General features: G+C 40.1%; 1 protein-coding gene and 1 pseudogene across 4 annotated transcripts in view; both read right to left on the bottom strand.

Moving 5' to 3' along the window:
• FAR1 (fatty acyl-CoA reductase 1) overlaps positions 1–17,022 on the bottom strand; it is a 51,764-nt gene extending 34,742 nt beyond the window's left edge. For both annotated transcript variants that reach the window (XM_081154571.1, XM_081154572.1), the window contains exon 1: positions 16,933–17,022. The gene's annotated coding sequence lies outside the window, so the exon portion shown is untranslated. The remainder of the gene's footprint in view (positions 1–16,932) is intronic.
• LOC308565419 (ferritin light chain pseudogene) lies at positions 7,372–17,037 on the bottom strand (annotated as a pseudogene). Of its 2 annotated transcripts, none has more exons than XR_014000644.1 (2): positions 16,933–17,037; positions 7,372–8,396 (listed from the first exon to the last, which is right to left on the bottom strand). The product of XR_014000644.1 is annotated as a ferritin light chain pseudogene (transcript). The 2 variants fall into 2 exon arrangements; XR_014000645.1 differs by having other exon boundaries at positions 7,372–8,305; positions 16,933–17,017.
• Between the last annotated feature and the right edge of the window lie 4,693 nt (positions 17,038–21,730).

Raw genomic sequence — 21,730 nt, 5'->3', positions numbered from 1 at the left:
ACTTTTATATTACAAGAGCAGAGTTGAGTAGTCACAACAGAGGCTTTATGGCCCACAAAGTCTAAAATATTTACTGTCTGGTCCTTTACAGAAAAAGTTTGTGGACCCCTGGCCTAGACCAAGATCCTGAGTTTCTGTCCCAGTTCCTGGGTTAATACTCTGCTTTCCCACGGAGCTTTAAATGCAGACTTAAACGCTATTCCTCCTGGCTGAACTCCTCAGTCTGCCCAGCTCTCATCAGTTTCCTCTCCCCATAACTTGTCCCTAAACCTAAAGCCTCTACCTAGAAATTCTATTTAAATCCTAATAAATTCTGGACCCTCAGGAACCCTATGGAAATGAAACATTCCAGTGATAAATAAAGCCATATCCATAGACATCCTGCGACCAGTTCCTCCAGGCACAAAAACCCACTCAAATATTTTTAGCAGTCCAATTTAGAACCAAGTTCATGAGACCCTAGCCCCCACACAAACAGTAATCTGTATACCTTCTTTGGGAGGTTACAGCCTTTCAGGCCAGGCAAATTCTCTACTAGCACTTCCCTAACTTTAGCGTTCACACAAATGACCTGAAGACTTTAAAACACAGACTCTAATTCAATAGGTCACACACAAGCAAGATTCTACTAGACCACCCAGCCAGAGTGTCTCAATTGGTTGAGCGCTGTCCTGTGCACCAAAAGGTTGCAGGTTCAATTCTCGGTCAGGGCACATGCCTGGATTTCGGGTTCAATCCCCGGTTGGGGGTCATAACAGAGGAAAACTGATTGAAAAACACTGATGTTTCTCTCTCCTTCTTTCTCTCTCTCTCGCCTCCCCCCCCCCCCCAAGCACGTCCTCAGGTAAGGATTAGGAGGAAAAAAAAGATTCCACTAGACCACAGCCCACTATTAGCTTACCACTGAAGCCCAGCTTCCTGAGTGTCAAGATTATTTAATAATCTGCTTTACTGAAAAGGAGCAAAATATATATATACATATATATTAGGAATATTCCACTTTTCACATACACACAAACACATACACACACACCTTTACATTACATATCAATGGTCTCAAACATAAAATGCAATGTTTCAAAATGCTACAATTGGCCAGAAAAGAAAGTATATCAGATCAAAGAGAAAGGGACAATTCCTGTTAACATATAAAGATCATTTGTAATCTAATAAAAAAAGACCAACAATTAATTAGATGGACAAAAGATATAAATGGAAAGTATACAGAAAAAAATATACAAATGGCTCTTAATCGTTAGTAGACACTCAACCTGATTCATTCAGAAAAATCCAAATTAAAATGACAAGATTCATTTTTTACAAAGGCCAAAAAAACTGATAAATCGACAAAGGTAATAGAGATTCTTATATTGCTCATAGGGCTATAAATTAGCACAACCTCTAGGAGGATGGGTGGGGTAGGGTGGGGGTTTTGAGGGGGATCTGACAGCACCTATCAAATTTTAAATGCCCATTACCTTTGACCCTGCAATTCTATTTCTAAAGATTTATCCTGAAGTTAATCTGTAATGTGTAAAAAATGATGTGTTCATTGCAACATTGATAGCAAAAGACTGCAAACGAAACGTCCACCAATAGGACACTGGGAAAACTGGCATATTTCTGTAATGGTATACTGTGCTTCTAAAAAAAGGAATGAGGTGGTTTAACATATATTGTTATGGAAAAGCATTCATGATAAATTTTAAAAGCCAAGATGAAATAATGTCTAATAATACCACCTTTTATGGAAAAGGTAAAGGAATAAAAAAAGAGCATGTATATACTTATAAATACATAGATTATTTCTGGCAAAAAAAAAAAAGCCAGAAAATTGATGGTTGCCTCTAGGAGGGATAAATGGACAACTGAGCAACAGAGCTGAGGGGCAGTTACTCTTCATTATATATCCTTTTGCACATTTTAAAATTATGTACTATGTGCATGTATATACATTTTTTAAAACTACTATTTTTGTAAAATAGAAAAATCAGAGGATGCCAAAAAACATATATATATATATATTTAAATATATCTTTATTGATTTCAGAGAGAGGAAAGGAGAGGGAGAGAGAGAGATGGAAACATCAATGATGAGAGAGTCATTGATTGGCTGCCTCCTACACGCCCCAGACTGGGGGTCAAGCCCGCAACCCGGGCATGTGCCCTGACGGGGAATCGAACCCCAATCTCCTGGATCCTAGATGCTCAACCGCTGAGCCACGCCCAGCTGGGCCAAAAAACGTATTTAAAAGAATAAATGTTCCCCTCAATTAGCCAGTCTCCACTATCTTTTGTCTAACATTTTACAAACTCATTTTCATGTTATTAGAAAAAAACTGACAAGTCTTTTTTAAAGTAAAAATAAAATACTAGCATCATGTTAAGAAAAAAAGGTATTATCTTCTGCTAATCTTAATTACTTAAATTTTCATTCCATTTATCTATTAGATGAAAAATCTATTAGATTAAAAACCAGATGACTACTTAACTATGAAAGTGTTGATTTCCTAAATGGAATGTGAGAAATTCACCCTCCCTCAAGATAATGTTGATCTTGAGGATCAGATGCCCCTCCTGAGAGATCCCCTATGTTCACCATGTTTATCAAGCAGTCAAGTACACAGAACTACCAAATACAATTCTGCAGTAAAGTCTAGACTAGCTCTACCTGTATGTTTCCTTCTGTACTAATAAATATTGAACACAAACAGTAAAATCTGACAAATAGCATTTGTAAGGACTCTTAGTTCCTTGTTTTAGCTACTACAAAATTTCCCCCACCTACAGCTATAGGTCCATTTAGTTGTCTATTAAAAAAGGTTCCTGCCGCAGCCAGTTTGGCTCAGTGATTAAAGCGTCAACCTGTGGCCTGAAGTGTCCCGGGTTCAATTCCGGCCAAGGGCATATACCAAAATATTCTAAACCAGAAGTTGGCAAAAATTTCTGTGAAGGGTCAGGTAGTAAATATTTTCAGCTTTGTGGGCCATACAATCAATCTTAGTAACAACTACTCAATTCTGACACTTGAGGCACAAAATCAGCCATGGATAGTAAGCAATCGAATGGACGTGGCTGTATTTCAATAAAACTTTATTCAGAATAACAGGTCGACAATTTGCAGGACATAATTTGCCAACCTCTTTTCAAATAACGATTCACAATATTCCATATTCTGAAAATGAACTACAAATGAGAAAGGCATCTATGGCAAACCAGTAAGGTCTAAAAATTCATTGCTTATGATTTCAGTATTATTAGTTACTGTGCATATCATTGTAAAATGAACAGCAAGTACTTGTTTGAGATAATAGCTTCAAAAACAAACCAACATTTCTGAACGCCAGGATTCAGAAATATCAATATGCCACAGACTAGATGCAAAATGAAGACATGATCTGTAGTCTTTTCAAGATGTGTAGAAAAATCTGTGTTTTCAAAGGAAAGCCCATTAAGATGTTCAGGGGTGAGGCTTGGGCAATATTATTTTGGAGAAAAGGATACAAGTGAAGAGCACAGAATATAATCCTGTCACAGACTCAGAAACCCTAGACCACTACCCTGTTAAAAAACATCTTGATAGAATAATTTAAAAAAAACACAGAATTTAAAGAGGTCAAGAGCTAACCCAACACTCTGACAAGAGATAAAGGTCTGTTTACATACTGTATACAGGTCTAAAAGAACCTAGCTTATTCTTCTCTACAGGAAGGTATGTTATTTACAATTTTATAAATTGTATATTTATATTTATAAAAGTTATGTATGAGGGATGGGGGCAGGAATAGAGATACACACATGGTAAATATCACATAAATATGAAAATCCCCCAGAAACTGACCATGAAGGAATCCTATATGAATATACCTCTGCTTCCTCCTCCCTGCCCCCCTTTTGTATATTTTTCCACTAAAAGGGAAATAGGGATTAGGTATCTCTAACCAATGGAAATGAGTAACTGTCTAATCCAGAAGTTCATGAACTGGGGGTGGGGGGTGGGGGGGGTGTCTAGGACAGTGTTGAAGTTTCATCCAAAACATTACTGTGTTTGCATGTGTGTACTTATATGTGTGTCTCTACCTTTTTCTAGGGGAAGAATCCAATGTTTTTATCAGATTCTCAAAGGGGTCAACGAGCCTAAACAGTTTAAAACTATTATCAAATCTTATGTGTATTATGTGTGTTACACTGGAGGGAAGGGAGACTTAACATGAAAAGAATAGAGCCTCATGGGCACTGATTAAAAACCCCATTCACATCTAATCTGGTGTAAAAATGTGCAAATGGTTACAACATAATTATACCAACCTCCCTTTAAGCCTGTTTTGGATTTAACTGTCTTCCCCCAAAAAAAGACATATTGAAATCCTAACCCCCAGTACCTCAGAATGTGACCTTATTTGGAAACTGGGGTTTTGAAGGTGTAATTAGTTAAGGTAAATGATGTCACATTAGAGTAGATGTCCTTATAAACGGGCCATGTGAAGACACAGAAATACACGGGGAGAATTCCATGTGACAACAAAAGCATATATTAGAAGCAGATGTTGGAGTTATGTAGCTACAACCTAAGGAATACCAAACTTACCAACAAAAAAAGGTAGGAAGAGGCAAGGAAGGGTTCCCTTACAGGTTTCAGAGGGCACATGGATTTTTTTACTTCTAGCCTCCAGAACTGCGAAACAATAAATCTGTTGTTTTTAGCTACCCATTCTGTTATAGCAGCCCTAGGGAACTATCATAAGGCCAAATATCATAGTAACAAAAAGTAAGGCACAGAGCAAAAGGCCTTCTAAAGATATACATATGCTCCCATGCCATAGTAAATATATCAGGGACACTTTCCAATACACATGACATAGTTTCAATTACCAAAATGACCTCTTACTAAATACCTAAGATGGAATAGCTTTTCCAAATGGGTATACGAAAGAATGGTTAAAAAAAAAAGTTTATATAAAAAGAAGTGTTTTGATTAACTATTACTATATACCAAAATCACTCTAAAACTCAGTATCTTAAAACAATAATCATTTTATTCTCTCTCACAGTACCTGTGAGTTAGAATTTGGGAAGAGCTTGATTAAGCTCTAGCTGAACAGTTTCTAGCTCCTGATCCTAGATCCTCTTTAGATGTTCTCTCCACCTGCTATAGCATGAGGATCTGAGGCTAGACTGCTTACAAAGCTGCTAAACATTTCAAGACCAATATTCTAGCGAGCTAGGTAGAAGCTATGCAAATCTTTTTTCTGACCCTGCCGTGAGAGTCATACAGTATAACTTCTGCCTCGTTCTACTGGTTACAAATGATTCAAAGACCACCCAAATTCAAGGAGAGGGGACATAAACTCCACCTCAGGGTGAGAGGTGTGTCAAGGTCACCCTGAAAGAACATGTAAGATGGGAGATACTGTTATAACCATCTTTAGAAAATACAATCTGCCACTAAGGGCATGGTGAAGTCACTGCTTGTTACTCCTGAGACAGTCAACCATTTAATCCATGTTAAACCTACTTCATGGGGCTAAGAAATGAGTTGTTCCTGACTACATTTTTTAGTTATCCAAAACACCTTTTTAAAAAAATAGTCCCATGGGTCTCACACTTGGAAATATTTTTCCTATCAAATAACCACATTTACTGAATAAAAAAATGTCATCCCATGTTCGCTTAATTATGAGCTTCTAGCCAGTAAGTTATCACTTGAAGTTGACACACTTCTAGGTAAAAGAAAACCAACTCATTTTAGTTTAGACTATGAAGAGGTCTCACCTTGTAGTATATACTTTTAAGATTTTTGATAGACTCCCATCTGGAGGCATACTGGGAACCACTGGTCTAGTGGTTCTAGTAACTCCAGAATCTTTAGTGTTTTTATTAAGACACAACATAAAAGAAAACATCCTCTGGCCCTAGCCAGTTTGGCTCAGTGGTTAGAGCGTCGGCCCTCAGACTGAAGGGTCCCAGGTTCAATTTCGGCCAAGGGCACGTAACTCGGATGCAGGCTCCATCCCCAGCCCCGGTCAGGGTGCATGTGGGGACAAACCAGTCAATGTGTCTCTCTCTCATCGATATTTCTCTCTCTCTCTCCGTCCCTTCCACTCTCTCTGAAAAGCAATGGAAAAATTATCCTCGGGTGAGAATTAAAAAAAACACACCATACTCTCTGAGAGTAAGCTGTAAGCAGCAAATAAAAAGCCAAATGCACACTCAAAATGTACAAACTATTTACTGTAGTCAAACTAATAGTGGGTTCTTTTTAAAAAATTAAGGCTTACAAAGCATTTTTCCACAAACAAAAGAATAGCTGTAGCATCTTGGTTAACATTACTTTTTCAATAAAAGATGCTAGTGTCCAACTCTGTTGTAAGCATCCATTGAAGTAGGTATAATGGCCTCTCTGTTTGCCTACACAGACCCTGATACCAGTATTTAACTCTCTGTATCCTATTTTTCTCAATGTCAAAGGTAGTTCTTCATAATAAGTAATCTCAATAGGTTCATTAGTTCTTAGGGCACTACACAAGTATTTTGTACACTGATGTTGCTCCGTAAGCATGGCACTTCAGCAAGAGTTAAAAATGTCTCTAAGGCCTCTTTATTCTGGAAAATATTAGACACTCAGAATTCCTCCGAGTGATGTAAAAATCAAACACAAAGACATCTTAAGAAGTTCTATTCCATCAGAGAGGAAATATCAATTGTACAGCATCAAAATTATCTGCTGACAAGAAAACAAATTTTTCAGCATTATCTACTATCCTTTGTTTATGTTTCTGTCCTCAAGGCCTATATCAATAGGGTAACTTCTCTACTTTAAAGCCTAAAGAAGAAGGGCTGTGCTCTTGTTAACACAGAGTTTGGTAATAAACTGTCCCATTGCTTGCAAAAACACGTATTCAATGCCATTTTAGGAGAAAATAATTTTTAAAAGTAATTTCCGTAAGTCACACAATTCTTTTTTAAACAAACTGTTGTAGTCTAGTCTCTCCTTCCCATAATAAAAATGTTTTCAAGCTAAGACATAAAATTTTTATACTAATACTTTCAGACTCAGAAAAGTGAAATATAGTATTCCAAAATACACTGGATTGCCTTCTAAGGTAATGACCTCAAAATGGGCCAGACTACCCATGGACAAATTGTTTAGAAAGCATGGCCTTCCTTTGATTCATAAGGCTCCTTCTGAATAAACTTAAAAGTCACATGTTAAGAGTTACAAAATGAGCATACTATCAGATGTACCAAAGACTTTAATTTGTATATAATTAATAACTCTGGTTGCCGTAACCCACAATACTGCAAAGTTCCTACCACATACACACATTCAAAAGATTGAATTCTTTCATATTTTTTATTTTCTTATTTATTGATTGATTTTACAGAGGAAGGGAGAAAGAGAGAGAAACACTGATTTGTTGTACCACTTATCTATGCATTCACTGGTGTTGCATTCACCGGTAACCAGCTGAGCTACCAGCCAGGAACAAAAGCTTGAATTCTCTTCTTCTTTTCTTTTTTGCTGCCAAAAGCTTTATTGCTTCCATTTGTTCCAAAGCATGGGAGAGGGCTCCAGGGAGGTTAAAAGAACGGCTAGTGCTTTTGGAGAGAGGCTCAGGCAAAAGCCAGACACCAGGGGAACGCAAAGGGGCCCCACAAAGGCCTCTGGGCTCCAAAGGCCCCTAGTCGTGCTTGAGGGTGAGCCTTTCAAAGAGATATTCGCCCTGCCCACCCTTGGGGCTGCCCAGCTTGTGGAGGTTAGTCAGGTGGTCGCCCATCTTCTTCATGAGTTTCACCTGTTCACCCAGGAAGTGTTTCTCCATGATGTAGCAGATCTGAGGGTCTGCGTGGGTAGAACCCAGGGCATGCAGATCTAAAAGGGACTGGTTCAGGTTCTTCTCCAAGGCCAAGGCAGATTCCATGGCATCCTGAGTGTCACCCCACTCATCTTGGGAAGGCTTCAGCACATCCTGGAGGACAATGCGGCCACCTCGCCGGTTTTGCAACTTGAAGAGATGCGTAGCGCTCTGGCGCTTCTTCTCAGACAAATCGCGGAAGAAGTGGCCCATGCCCTTCAGAGCCACATCGTCTCGGCCAAAATAGAAGCCGAGAGAGAGGTAGGTGTAGGAGGCCGACAGATGCTGGTTGGCCAGGCGGTTGACAGCAGCCTCCACTTCAGAGGAATAATTCTGACGAATTTTGGAGCTCATAGTTGTTGGGCAATAAGGAGTTAAGGTAAAAAAAAAAAACGGTGTTAACTGGTCTCAGAGGCTGAGGATGACTGAGGTGTTTCCAAAGGTGGTGACTGAAAAAGAGGTTGGAGGGTGGTCAGAGGCTGGAAGAAGGGGTGTCCCTGGGTTTGTTCCATCCAAACACTGTTGAAGCAAGAGATCGATCTGGAGGAACAACGAGGACACTGCCTTGAATTCTTTCATTTTCAAAAGGGACACTCACTGCCAGTGAAGTTGTGTTGTCTTTAGCAGGTCATAGTTTTCAATTACCATTATTCTTACTTTTTAATTAAAAATTACCATTAGGCCCTGGCCTGTGTGGCTCAGTGGTTAGAAAGTCGGCCTGTGCACTGAAGGGTGGCAGGTTCAATTCCCAGTCAAGGGCATGTACCTGGGTTGCAGGTTTGATCACTGGCCCTGGTTGGGGCAAGTGCAGGAGACAATCAATCAATGTGTATCTCTCTCACATGTTTCTCTCTCTCTTTCTCTCCTCCCTCTTGCCCTTCAACTCTAAAAAAAAAAAAAAAAAGGAATATCCTCAGGTGAGGATTAACAAAACAACAAGCACACAAAAAAATTACCATTAGTTGAGCTTCATTAATATCATTTAAGCTTTAGTTGTTTTAGTAAAACTTCAGAGTGTATTATACAGTTGTATCACTGGGATTTTAGGCCTACAGTTTTCTAACTAGCCTAAACTTTAGGACAAGCGGTATATTCTGTGTGATTAAACGAGGAACCATCCCTATTCCTAACTGCTGAAGAAAATCCCTCTTCCCCCAAAATGCTTGTAGTTTGACAATTAGTTATTATTCCACTAGAAAGTGGGAATTACTGAGCTGAAGAATAACCCAGCTAAAGGGTCAGGATTAAGAAACTTTGAGAGTCACTGTTCTAAGGGTCCTTACCCTGGCTCTGGGGTCATTAATTGTAAGAGCAGGTCTTCTCCCTGGCCACCAGGTCTACACCAACCAAATATGACATAAGGACTTGGAATCAGGGCCTTTCATGGAAGTAATAACTTCTCTGAACTTGGATGTCAATAAGCCCTCCAGTCTCTAGTTCTGAGTGAGAAGCTTCCAGAAATGTCTTAAAATGACTAAATCTCATAACAAACCCTCCTCTCAAAAATCATTTTCTGGTTTGTCTTTAAAACTTTACCAGGTTTATAGATACAGCTTTCAAATGAATGCTGTCAGGCAGAGATCATCAACCTAGAAAGGTATAGAAAATATGAGGAAAGTGATGACTTTCTGGATTCTCAGTATCTGTGTCCAACTGTGAACTTGACTCAAGCCCCTAAAAAGCCTACCCCAATAAGCCTTATAACTATGGGTTACTGTGCTAAAGATGGAATGAGAACATGCATAGCAAAGTAAAAACATTACAGTATAAAAATTCAGGGAATTCTTAGTCAATTTATCAATTGAGAATCAAAGTCACAATGCTAAAAACCCTAGTGTTAAGATACTTCCTTCTCCGGAAACTGAGATCCAAAATGAGAAGACAGCCAAAATATGTAAGTGCAACAGACTAACAAAACATCAGAAGGGTAATGAATACACTAATGGGACTGCCACTAACCACCTCACCTTGGGCAAGTCAATTAACTGCTCTGATCGTTCGTAAAATTCATTGAAGGGGAGGCCAAATCACTGATGGTTAAATCCTCTTCTAGCTCTCAAAGTCTATGTATCTATTACTGTGTAACAGAATAAGTTACTTCCTAATAGTACATTAAATACTCAGAGAATTATTAACTCTAATAGGTCACAAGGGTTATCACTTTAAAGCAATACACCTAATATTCACTGATCTTCAAACAGCATATGTATTGCTCTGCAGAGTCAGATGTCCCAATAGCAGCTAATTCACCTGTTTCTATCTCCTGAGGATTCTGCATATACCAATAACCATTATTTTGATTACATTTATGTACAATCCACATTTTTAAAACAACATATTTCTAAGAAACTTATTTAGGACCATCCTTGAAACTAGATCTCTAGGCTCCACTGAGAATCAATCCAATGTCAGCCCAAAATACATTTCTAAACCCCTGTATCATGCCCAGGAGTTATTTTAACACAAATGTGAACCACAAAATACTTTAACAGACTCTTTCCTCCACAGATCTTAACTATGTAAGGGCAAGATAAGTAAAAGAAAATTTTTTCTTTACCGGTGAAAAAACAGTATCTATGCATTTCTTCATTCTTACATCATATATTGTACTTCCTGTTAACTCAGAATAAATAGCAGCCATTATATAAAGTACCATATACTTATTCCAAAATCTTTGGTAAATCATTCCTACATATTTATTAAACTGGCATAACTTGTTTTCCCCCAAGAATCCAATTAAGAAGTGGTATATTTTTAAATTAAGCATTTGCATAATGAGTTTTATAATTTTATCGCTCAATGATAAAAAAAACACAACTGCTTATAAAAGGTGAGCAGTACACAGAAATAAATTTGAGTTGAATTTTAGCAGTAGGCTTTCTGCCTATACATTAAAGAACGGCTCATTAAACCAGAATCCACAGGCCCCCAAGGATATTTGAGTAGGTTCTGAGAGCCTTATTAACCCCCTGAAATTATATGAAAAACTAAGTATATGTATATTTTTCTGAGATGGCACAAAGCTTTAAGGAGATACTCAAATAGGTTCATGACCTTTGACTAAGAATCTCTGCATTATGAATATATTTTAAGATTTTATTTCCAGTTAATATTTCAAAGTATTTAAGTCAATACTCCAAAATAATAAGCTATAATGGTAAGAATTCTTTAAATTCAAGAAGGATTGCTCATGTGACTAGCAAGAATTCCATAAAAGACAAGAATAATGTAAACTAAGTATTTCAAATTCTAAAAATGTCACATGGTTAACAATTAAACACACACATTCCCGCCACCATCTAAAACCTCAAAACAACGTACTTGAAAGCTGATGATACACACAAACATTCTAGATAAAATGGATCCAGTAATACATGTGGGACTAAGATACTTATAATGGAATGTGTCAAATAATGCACCATGGACAGTGATACATTCACAAAGTAGTATGTCCTAATTTGTAATACAGCAATTGGCTTCTTTCACAGCAATTGGCTTCTTTCAAGTACTGATGTGAGATCTACAGTATGTCAATAACATCCTGCAGGGGTCTAAAAGATATACAGATTTAGATATAACTTATTCTATAAATCTAAAATTAAATTTTTCTACTTGCTTTCTCCATGTGATCACTCTTAACTCCCCCTCTAAATGTTCTCCCTGTCTAAATCCTTTCATTCAGAAATAATATCATTTCTCACTTAGAATCTCTAGAACCAATTTTGACGTGTGATCTCACTACATTCTATTTTATATATGTATATTCAGTCTCCCCAATTACATTATCCCTGTCCTGCAGATTATTATATCTAATTTCTCTTACCCAGCACAGTATAATCCATAGTCTCAAAACATATATAAAACAATTTCCACTTCACTTAGATTAGCATGTCTATTGTTACACTTATCATACTACCTGGTAATAATTGGTAAAAATGTCTACGGATTTGCTTCAAAATAAAATAATGGGGAAGTGGGTGGAGGTACAGATGAAACAAGCTTGACCACAAATTGATAACTGTTAAAGTTGGTGATATGTATATTATTGTATTTTTATGTGGGCAGTTTCCCTTAATACAAAGTTTAAAGAAGTTTGCCTCTTCAACAAAGAGCTTCTTATAGACAGGTCCAGTAGTTTTCTTCTGTGTACACCTGCCCAGTAGAGAGCAGATAAATTTACTTTACAAAACACATTTCATTCTTTAGGCAGAATTACTTTTCAATGAAAGTTCAACAGCTTTTGGATGGTATTCTATTTAAATGATTCTCTTATTAACTCAGATAAAACATATTTATTCATTCATTAACTACTTATTAGGCACCTACTTTCTCAGATATCCTGTCCTGGTAAATGTAGGATATCAAAAATAATTCACCCTCTCTAATAAATTAAAAATCTAACCCTCAAGGGTCCATGGGAAAAGGGGGCAGGGCAGGAAGACAGAGAGATGAAGAGAAAGAAAAAATAGTAAAAAGCAATAAATACAGTTTTTAAGAAAGGGATTTATGGCATCCACATTTTTTATGAGAAAAAGGGCACACACTTTGTTCAAGCTAGACAGGTCTAAAAGTTCCCCACTCCACTCCAATTTACAGAGGAGGAAACTAAAGCTCAGAGAGGGGAAGTGACTTGTCTCAAGTCACACATCAAGTTACTAGCAAAACCAAAATTAAAACTCAGATCTGCTGATTCACAGTGCAATGTGGATTTTCTACATCACAATATTTTCTTCTACACTATAATATTCACTAGCTAAAGGGAATGACTATTTTATTATTAATATATACTTCAGTTCTATATTATACCATACTAAAAAAGAAATTGGCTAAGTAAAGAGAGGAGGTAAGGAAGAAAATGCATACAACAAGTTGCTAAAAGAGTTATACATGAAGACTATATGCATATACCACACTACCTCAATTCTGACACACATTAAACTTTAAGACATAGTATCCATTTCATAAACACTTTAAAATAAATATAGCATTGAAAATACATCATTTCAAAAAATACTAAAATGTGAAAACATGCCTCTAAATGTAATATAATGCACTCTATAAGATACAAAAATCACTATCACTTAAGATAGTCATAAGGCACAAACAGAGCAAGAATCCCTTCTTCTAAGGTAACAAAATACCTAAGGCTATGTGGCATTTCTTTTAATTGCAGGTATTCACATAAACAAGTTCTTCTTGCCATTTGTCTCATATGCATACGTTCTGGAGTTTGACAAAGCAAGGTTTGAATCTCACCTCTGTCACTTAGTTCTTCAACCTTTGGAAACTTACTACTCTACTCTGAGCCTCATTCTCTTCATCGGTAAAGTGGGAAAGCCACCTTAGAGAATTGTATGAAAATTAAATGTGAAAATTTAAGAGAAAAAGTATAGTACCTAGATGAAATACCAAGTTTTCTCCCACAATTCCTATGGGCCAAATGAAACTGAACTAAAAACTAGAACCTATTCTTGACTTACAAGATTCCTCCCCTCTCCTTTAGAGATTGAAATAAATCAGTACTGTGTCATAGAGCAAATCCTTCCAGTTTCCTTTGGAGAAATTTGATGAAAAAAGCTTACATCCTTGAAATTTGTCTCTTTTCTTCTTCAAATTGCGAACAGAAAACAATGACAAATTTTCAGTGTTTCAGTTAGTTTTATGCAAATTTAGCACTTCCATATTGTTTTACTGAACTGAGACTCTAAGCCCATTACAAACCCACTGGAGAGAGGAACTACAGAACAAATGTGTGGGAAGGGGCAAGAGTATAAGGCCAAAACACAAAGTTGAAATGACTCAACTTTATGGGTGGTTTGGTGTCTTTTTAACCTATAATTCAGTCATTAATCACAAAGAAAACAATGTTCAGAAGAGCCCAAACCGTATCTTCATGATTCAGTAACCTGATCCCTCAGATTAAGCACACGCTATCTTTCAACATGTAGTTTCAGGACTTTTGCACAGGTAACAACACAGTCTTTCCAAGATGGGAATGTGCCTACCAAAGAGGCTCATATGCAGTAGGCAGTGAAGTAAGGTAGTCTTTTTCTCTGACCCCAAACATAGTTCAGATTAGCATTAGCCCACCCACATACTCCCTATTACCTCATTTCAGGTGAATAATTTCCCCCCACTAATTACAAAAATAATAACGCTCATTTTTTTATTTGAAAAAATACTAAAGTACAAGCATTTTTAAACCACCCACAATCTTACCAGCCAAAGATTAGAATATTACAAAGGGACATGGCAACATCTTTTCTATGAATTTGACCATAACTGTGATCATACCAAATTTTACACTTGTATAGAGCACTTGTCTTAAACATGATGAACTATTGGCCTTTATTTTAATATCTTCAGGCTTTCTTGAGACTAAATTCACATTACTTTTTTCCTTACTTAACTCAATGGTTTCTTCTCAATCCTTATTCTTCTGAGTCTCTCAGCTACATAGTTTGCTGCTACTTCCTCTTTCTTAAAATTCTAAGTTTCCCTAGACAGTATATTCCTCAGTGTCTACAAAAGTCCCTCCAACTAATCTTTCTTCCCTAGCTCTCTTCTGTTAACTCATGACAATCTCTAAAAAAATGGCTCAGACCTGACCTTTGGATTTGCTACCAACTTTGAATCTCCAGCACTTAACACAGTACCTGACATGAAACAGATGCTCAATTAATGTTTACTGACTGCCTGTGCCAATCCTGACCTTTATTAGCTATGTGACCTTGGGCAAATTAAATCTCTCGGAATCTCAGTTCCCTCATCTATAAAATAGGGTTAATCAAAGGAAGATGATGCTTAGAAGGCTCAAAACAATGTCTGGCACCAAGTAGCATCCAACAAATTACAGTACTATTATCAACATAATCTAGTGCAGGACACAAAAATGTTTGATTATTATACATAGTTGAACACCCAATCTACCTCTCAACCCAAGTTACTTTCACCATATTCTCTTATAACTATCAAAAAATATTTTTGTGCTCTTTCCTTTACTACCTATCTCCAACCCATCATCAACTATTCTAATTCTTCTCTCTTACCACCACAAAGAATCATCATTTATCAACTAAGCTACAATAGACTTAGTTGAAGTCCACACCTTAAATCTTCATTCAAACTTTCAACAATCTTTTAAAGCCATTTTTAATTTGTCACTCATTATAATTCTTATGTCTTCCAATACCCATATCCCAATTCCTAGTTCAAAAGACGGTTCAAAACTCACCTCTTCCGGGAAACCTTCCCTGATTAACTCCACACCACTCAGATTACTTCTCTGCTCTGAGTCGCCTCAGCACTGAGGTATTCTGCTATACTTAGAGTAAAATGTGATCAATGAATAGCATTACCAAGAAATGCCTTCCACAAAATTATTTCTACATCCTAAAGAATTATCCATTAGTTATAATGCTTTGATCTAGTTAATAAGGAAGCACACTATATAACGAATGCCCTCTTTGGTTTATATCTTGACCCTACTATTTTATGTTTGTCAAAAGTGCTGAACACTTCACAATCTTTTTGTCCTATCCTCAAGCAGAAATTATACCTCAGTGCCTACCACCTCCTCCGACTTAAATCTACTGGAAATTTGGTAGTGAGCCACTCTTTCTTTTTTATTACCTCATCTCTGACCCCAACCTCTGCCCTTACCCCACAAATAAAAATTCAAAAGCTTGAAAAAGGAAAGGCAGTAGCAGTGATAGACACATACCATGCCTGTCTTTGCTCTAAATGAAAAGAACTTTGAACCTATTTCGCTATAAAACTTCCCAAGGCTGAAAATTTTCCCAGCAAGCATGATAACCAAATGCTACTACATCAAAACGGTTGATCCTATTGAATAACAGTATTGTACTTACAGTTAACTCTCACTTGTGTTACTGTAAGAGATCTTGCATCATTTTTATGCTAATATTACACACGCCCAACAAGATAGCTGAGAAACTCCCCTATAGGGCAGATTTTCTAAAAGTATCTTCTGACACTGTTTTAACCAACATAAACATTTTTTTTTAACGTAAAGAATTAAGCGATTCTTCACTGCCATCCAATCAAAAGCAAACAACTTGTGCCATTAATTCTGAGAGTGAGCGTGTGGGCTGCAGAGGCAAAACAATTAGATGAACTGTCAAGAAGGGTTGGGGAAGGAGATCGATCAGCCTCAGTACTGAGAGTTAATCAAGTCTGAGCGTTTAGGCCCTCGATGCCTACAGTGAATGAACCCAGGAACCTGGCCGACTGGCTCCTTCCTGAGGCATTTGGCTCTCCTTTCTCTGCCAAAGCCGACAGTTATTATTACTCACTCAAAAGATCCACACCCTTCAGCTACCATACATAAACCTACCTTGACTGCTCCTCGTATACTTTCCCTTAACTAGCCACCTCACGCTTGCTAGTTAAACAGCCATGGCCACATCTCACCTAAAATCTTCTCTCAGTCACCTTCCGGTTTCAGTAGGTGCCTCTTACTCCAGATCCACGTGTCCCCAATTGTCCACCTCTCTTCACCTTCCTGTCGTCCCTTCACTCCCAGCTGATTCTCCCCCCCCCCCCAACAATGCCTACTTCCAAGAGGCCAACACCACTCCCCAGCTCCGCGCCTTCTCCTCGGGCACCCTCTTCGGTGCATCACCCTTTTCCCATCCCTCTCCTCCTCCCTATCCCTGGAATCCTGCAATCACAGGCCTCCTCTCAGTGCCACCCTGGAGTTCACCAGCCCGCTCCTCCGAGAACTGCCCCGCCCCACCTTCACCAGCTCTAAGCGGCCTCCCCACCCCAGGAGGCGCCCCCAGGCTCCGCAGCAGCACACCAGGCCCCTCCCCACATCCCTACCAGCGGTCCCCGCCCTCCGGAGCGCGGCCGCGCCGCCCAACCGAGCGGAGACCATCGGGGCAGAAGCGGGCGCCCCCAGCTCCGGGAGGCCTGGGGCGAGGGCGTGGGCGGGGCGGCGGGTGTGACCCCCGACCGGGCCGGGCCTGCCTTCCCCGCGCCCGCAGCGGCGGCCCGGTGCAGGCGAGCAGGGGCCCGCAGCCCGCGCTCTCCCGCCCGGCGTCCTGCCTCTCACCTAGACGCACAGGCTTGGGCCTCGCCTTCCCCCGGCAGTCCAGCGATGGCTCCGCCGCCGTCGCGCTCTCCTCACTACCTCTTCCACCACCCCCGGCCGGCTGCTGAAGAGCGGACGGGTAGCGACACGCCCATTGGCTGCGACCCACACACGCGTCAGCCGGCCCCGACCGGACCGCGGGATGTGACTGGCTGGCGCGGCGCCTCTTTTCCACGTCTTGTCCTGATTGGCTGTCTCGAGTCCCCTTACCAGTAGGACCGCTCACCCGCCTCCCCTCTTCGGCCTCCGACCCCCAACTCCTTTTTTCATCCGGGAGGGAGAGGGGGCGGGGGCGGGAGCGGGCGCGGGTGGAACGCGAGCTGCCAATGGGAGCGCGGAAAGAGAGCCGGGGAGGTGGGCTCTGCGGCCGGACCGCCCACGGGGGAAAGTTCAGCCAATGGGCGTGCGCCCCACATCCCGGGCTCGGGAGCGCCTCCCCTGGCCGCTCACGTTCAGGCGGGTCGCGCCCAGAGCCACGCCCGGCTGCCCGTCCAGCTGCGGGGGCGCCCACTCGCGGAGTGGGGAGGCTGCGGCGCGGCTGGCGCGGGAGGCCGCCGGCGGCTATTGTGGCGTGCTGCGGCAGCCTACGCGGGGCCCAGCGCCTTCTGGACGGGCTGGTGGGGATCGGCGAGAGCGGAGCCGGCGCTCCCGTGGACCCCTGGAACCTCCGCGGGGCCCTTTGAAAGGAGGGAGCCGAGCGTCCGCCTTCTCCAGCCCCGCGGGACTGTGGGCCAGGCCATTCCACTTTCTCCAGAATAATTTCGTTCAAAACTTTTCGGTGGTGTAAGAATTTAGAATAATGGTTACCCCTGAGGGGATGGTAGGGGCACAAGGGAATCTGATGCAAGTTTTAAAAGCTCGGTGTCTTGATCTGAGTTACGGAGATGTGTACGTTTGTAAAAACTCATTGAGCCTTGCATTTAAGGTCAGTGCACTCAACGCACTTTATATCTTAATTTTTTTTAATAATAAAAGGATTGTGAAAATAGCACTAATACCATGACCATAACCTTAGGCTCCTTGGGACTCCATGGTATAAACAATCCCACTAGGAATTACCAATCATTCCAAAGCCACAACCTTCAGGAGGAAATAAAAAGGGGGTTGTGAGAATTTTAAATGAGTGAAAGCTCCTAGCGCGGTGAATAACACAAGTTGTTACTTTAAGGATGAGCCAAGATGAGTCAAAGTGATTTTCTTTGAGGATTTAGAGCTGGTTTCAGCGCCTGGCCCTGTTAGTAGCACAGAAGCACCCAGGGTGCTGCACCCAATTGGAAACTACAGAAAGTTTACTGAGCTCCCTACTTTGTGGCCACGTAAGTCTGAACCCTAGAAACTAGGAGCTCACAGTCCAGCACCCAGTACAGTCCTTTTTGGAAGAGGAAACAGAACACAAAGCTAACACTGTTGCATACCCTCAGGGATGGAACATGCCCCTAGGTGAGGCAAGATGTGTGCCGGAACCCAGTCCAGTAGCAGAATTCTGAAACAGCCAGGGTCAGGTGAACACTCTTAGAAATGGGTCGATAATATTCCCCCCAAAACAAACATAAGAACTCTGAACAAAATTCTAACCTGTGTTAGGGCACCAGCAAAACAGTTAAAGATGATGGGATTCGTATTTAGTGATTTCATCATTAAGTTGTTCAGTTCAGATAAATGACTTTGTTTAAAGCACTTGTTCCTGCACTAGGCACTTAAAGTTAGATAAAACAGTATTTTCCATAGAGACAGACGTAATCAGATAATTCCAGTGTAATGCAGGATGAGAGTATACATATAAAGAGGATCTAACCCAGCCTAGAAAATGTAGGGGCATCTTCTTAGAATATACTGCTGAGCCCGGCCGGGCGTGGCTCAGTGGTGGAGAGATCGGGGTTCCATTCCCGGTCAGGGCACATGCCCAGGCTGCAGGCTGCAGCCAATCAATGACTCTCTCATCATTGATGTTTGTCTCTCTCTCTCCCTCTCCCTTCCTCTCTCTGAAATCAATAAAGATAAAAAAAAAAAAAGAATACACTGCTGAGGTTTATCAGCATACCATATGTAATTAGGTACTATTTCTGGAGAATACTTTCGTTACAAATTTTTTAAATTTTATGCAAATATCTTTTTTATAAATACAAAAACAAATTCATATTGAGTTCTGAGAAACCCACATTAAGAAATTAAGTAATTGTTTAATGAATATATTGTGATTTTCAAAAATAACTTTAGAGTTGAGAGCATAAAGTCACCTCATTTGACTCACCAGCATGTATGTAACGTGTGCCTCCAGCAGAGACCCCCCCCCCCAGATGGACAGCATGCTATTTAGAGGTAGACTTAAGACCACAGTTCACTCTCCAAGCTGGCACAACCTCATGGGGAGGGCAGGTTGTATGGCCACGTCATTCTTAAGTGAATTCAAAGAATTCATATATCCACAAACCATGAGTAAATAATAGTCTGCATAAAAGGCAATGAAGAATTTTGTTCAGAGTCTAACCTATAAAATAGGTCAGAAAGTAATAATTCACTCAAATGCATTTCCCATTTCCCTTCAAAAAAAAGCCCTAGAAAGTGGGCAGCCATATATTGGAATTGTAACGGAAAAGACTCAGGCCGTCCACCGGAGGAGGCGAAAGGAGACCTTTATTAACGCATGCGGTCCCAGAGGAGGCAGTCTCCAAATTCTGGGCCCCGAACAAAGGGCTTGGGTCAGCTTTATAGGGTCGGAGGTCGGGCCTGCTTGTGGTGCGAAAACAGTGGGTGGGGTTACAGAGGTCAGATAAGGTTACACGTATATTCAGGCAGGGAATCTGAGACCTGAAATGGGGAATGTTCCTAAAATGGCTGCGGTTCCTGCCTCAGAATCAACTTCATTATAATTTTGTTCAATATAAAAACCTGTACGTGCTTTTGATCCTTGCTATAGAAACAGCTCTGTAAGTGAAGGTGAGTTACACTGACCCAAAATATACTATTACAGTTTACAGCCTAAGGAGAGAGATATATTACTGAGAAAACACACAGGAAGAAGCCCCAGAATATGCTGCACATAATGTAGTCACAGCTATTTATGAACCCCTCAGAATTTTATAACGTCTTTAAAAACAGAAATGCTACCTCTTCCTGCTCTGAAGAAACACTTTTCTTTAAACGCGTATCATTTTCTAACTCACATTTTTCTGTCCATGTCTTATTAAACTCAGTTCTGCTGAGCTCCTTCCCTCTGTTCAGAAAGAGACAACAGGCCCCAAATGGAGTCCCTTGTCCTCAAGTCCTCATCACGAAACTCATGTTTAATACCTAACCCAACTGTAATCTCAGCCTTTCACAAGAATGTGACTTTCAACCAGTTAATCTGTAATTCTTCTGGTCAACATTAGTGAGGCAGTCCACCCAGTAGACGCCCCAAAGGAAGTCCCTTGCCTGAAATGATGCCCTCTTTGCTAGAAAGTTCGTTTTCCTGCCCCCTTCTCCCTATAAAAGACTTCCGTTTTATATGGCTCCTTGGAATTCCTTCCTATTTGCTAGATGGGACGTTGCCTGAATCGTTGAATAAAGCTAATTAGTTCTTTAAATTTACTCAGTTGAATTTTTTTTTAACAACTCTATTTTCACAATGACCCTATGCAAGTATTTATATATTTATCTGAATTTCATAGAAGAGAAAATTGAGGCTCAGTGGGACAAGTAACCTGCCCAAAGTCACACAGCTGTTAGGTGGCAGAGTATGATTGAAATCTAGGTCTCTTTGATGGCAAACTCCACGTTCTTTCTGTTATGCCATATTTGCCTCCTCTCAAACAAGATCAAGTCATTTTGACTGGTACTTACACATCAGTGAGTAGCACAGAATCTCACTCGTCTCAGAATTGATTGTCACCATGCATTATCTTTACTGATTTCATGACAATGTAGTGTGAACTATTTAAAAGGAACCATTTTGCATTAAAAATGTTTGTTTTGACAAAACCAAAAGGAATGCAACTTTCTTTGAAGTTGCAGTTGAAAACCCATCAAGCTGTCTAGAATGCGTCAGAGATGCTAACTTTCATAGTATATAGAGTTTCAGGCAACTCAAGAGAGCCAAATTTCAAGGGCAGTTATCCTCAGCAATTCATCTGGTGATCTCCATCTTGCCCTGTGCTCAATTATTACATCCAGAATTGGTCTGTTTTAAACATATTTTTAAAGCTTGTTATTAGGAAAACAAAAAAAAAAGTCTACCAAGTTTCCAACATTTCTTCTGATATATCAGTTAACAGTCTGAGCAAGTACACACAGGTCCCTGTGGCTTCATTTCCTCATTTCTAAAAGGAGGGTGAAACTGAATGCCCAGTATCTGTTCTGAGTGTTTCAGAGATCTGTGGAATAAGTTTGGCTTTCACCAGCAGATGAATAATCTGACCCCTGATTAGTCAACAACTTTCATCTAGGTGGAACAAAAATGGAGCTGCTATGGTCTTAGCTGTTCTAAATCATTCCTTTCTGTTGCTTGAAGGGTGGCAAAATATGCCACCTCAAAATATGCCACTTTGGCACAAGGATTATTTAGAGCTAAAGACACTTTAAAAAACAACAGGTGCAAGAAGAGTATCCTAATCCCCATTTTCTTCCTGAAAAGAGGAGATAAAAACTCCCATGTGGGAGATGCCCTCCTCATACCAGGAGAAAAGACACATTTGACGAGGGGGGGAAAATCTAAGATGTCCTAAATTAAGTTACAGCAGCCGGAGGATAGGAAAAAGAGATAAGAAAGGTTAATCAGTTA

Source organism: Miniopterus schreibersii, assembly GCF_964146895.1.
Source record: "Miniopterus schreibersii genome assembly, chromosome: 12".
Lineage (NCBI taxonomy): Eukaryota > Metazoa > Chordata > Mammalia > Chiroptera > Miniopteridae > Miniopterus > Miniopterus schreibersii.
This window is presented reverse-complemented; position numbering and strand designations above follow the sequence as displayed.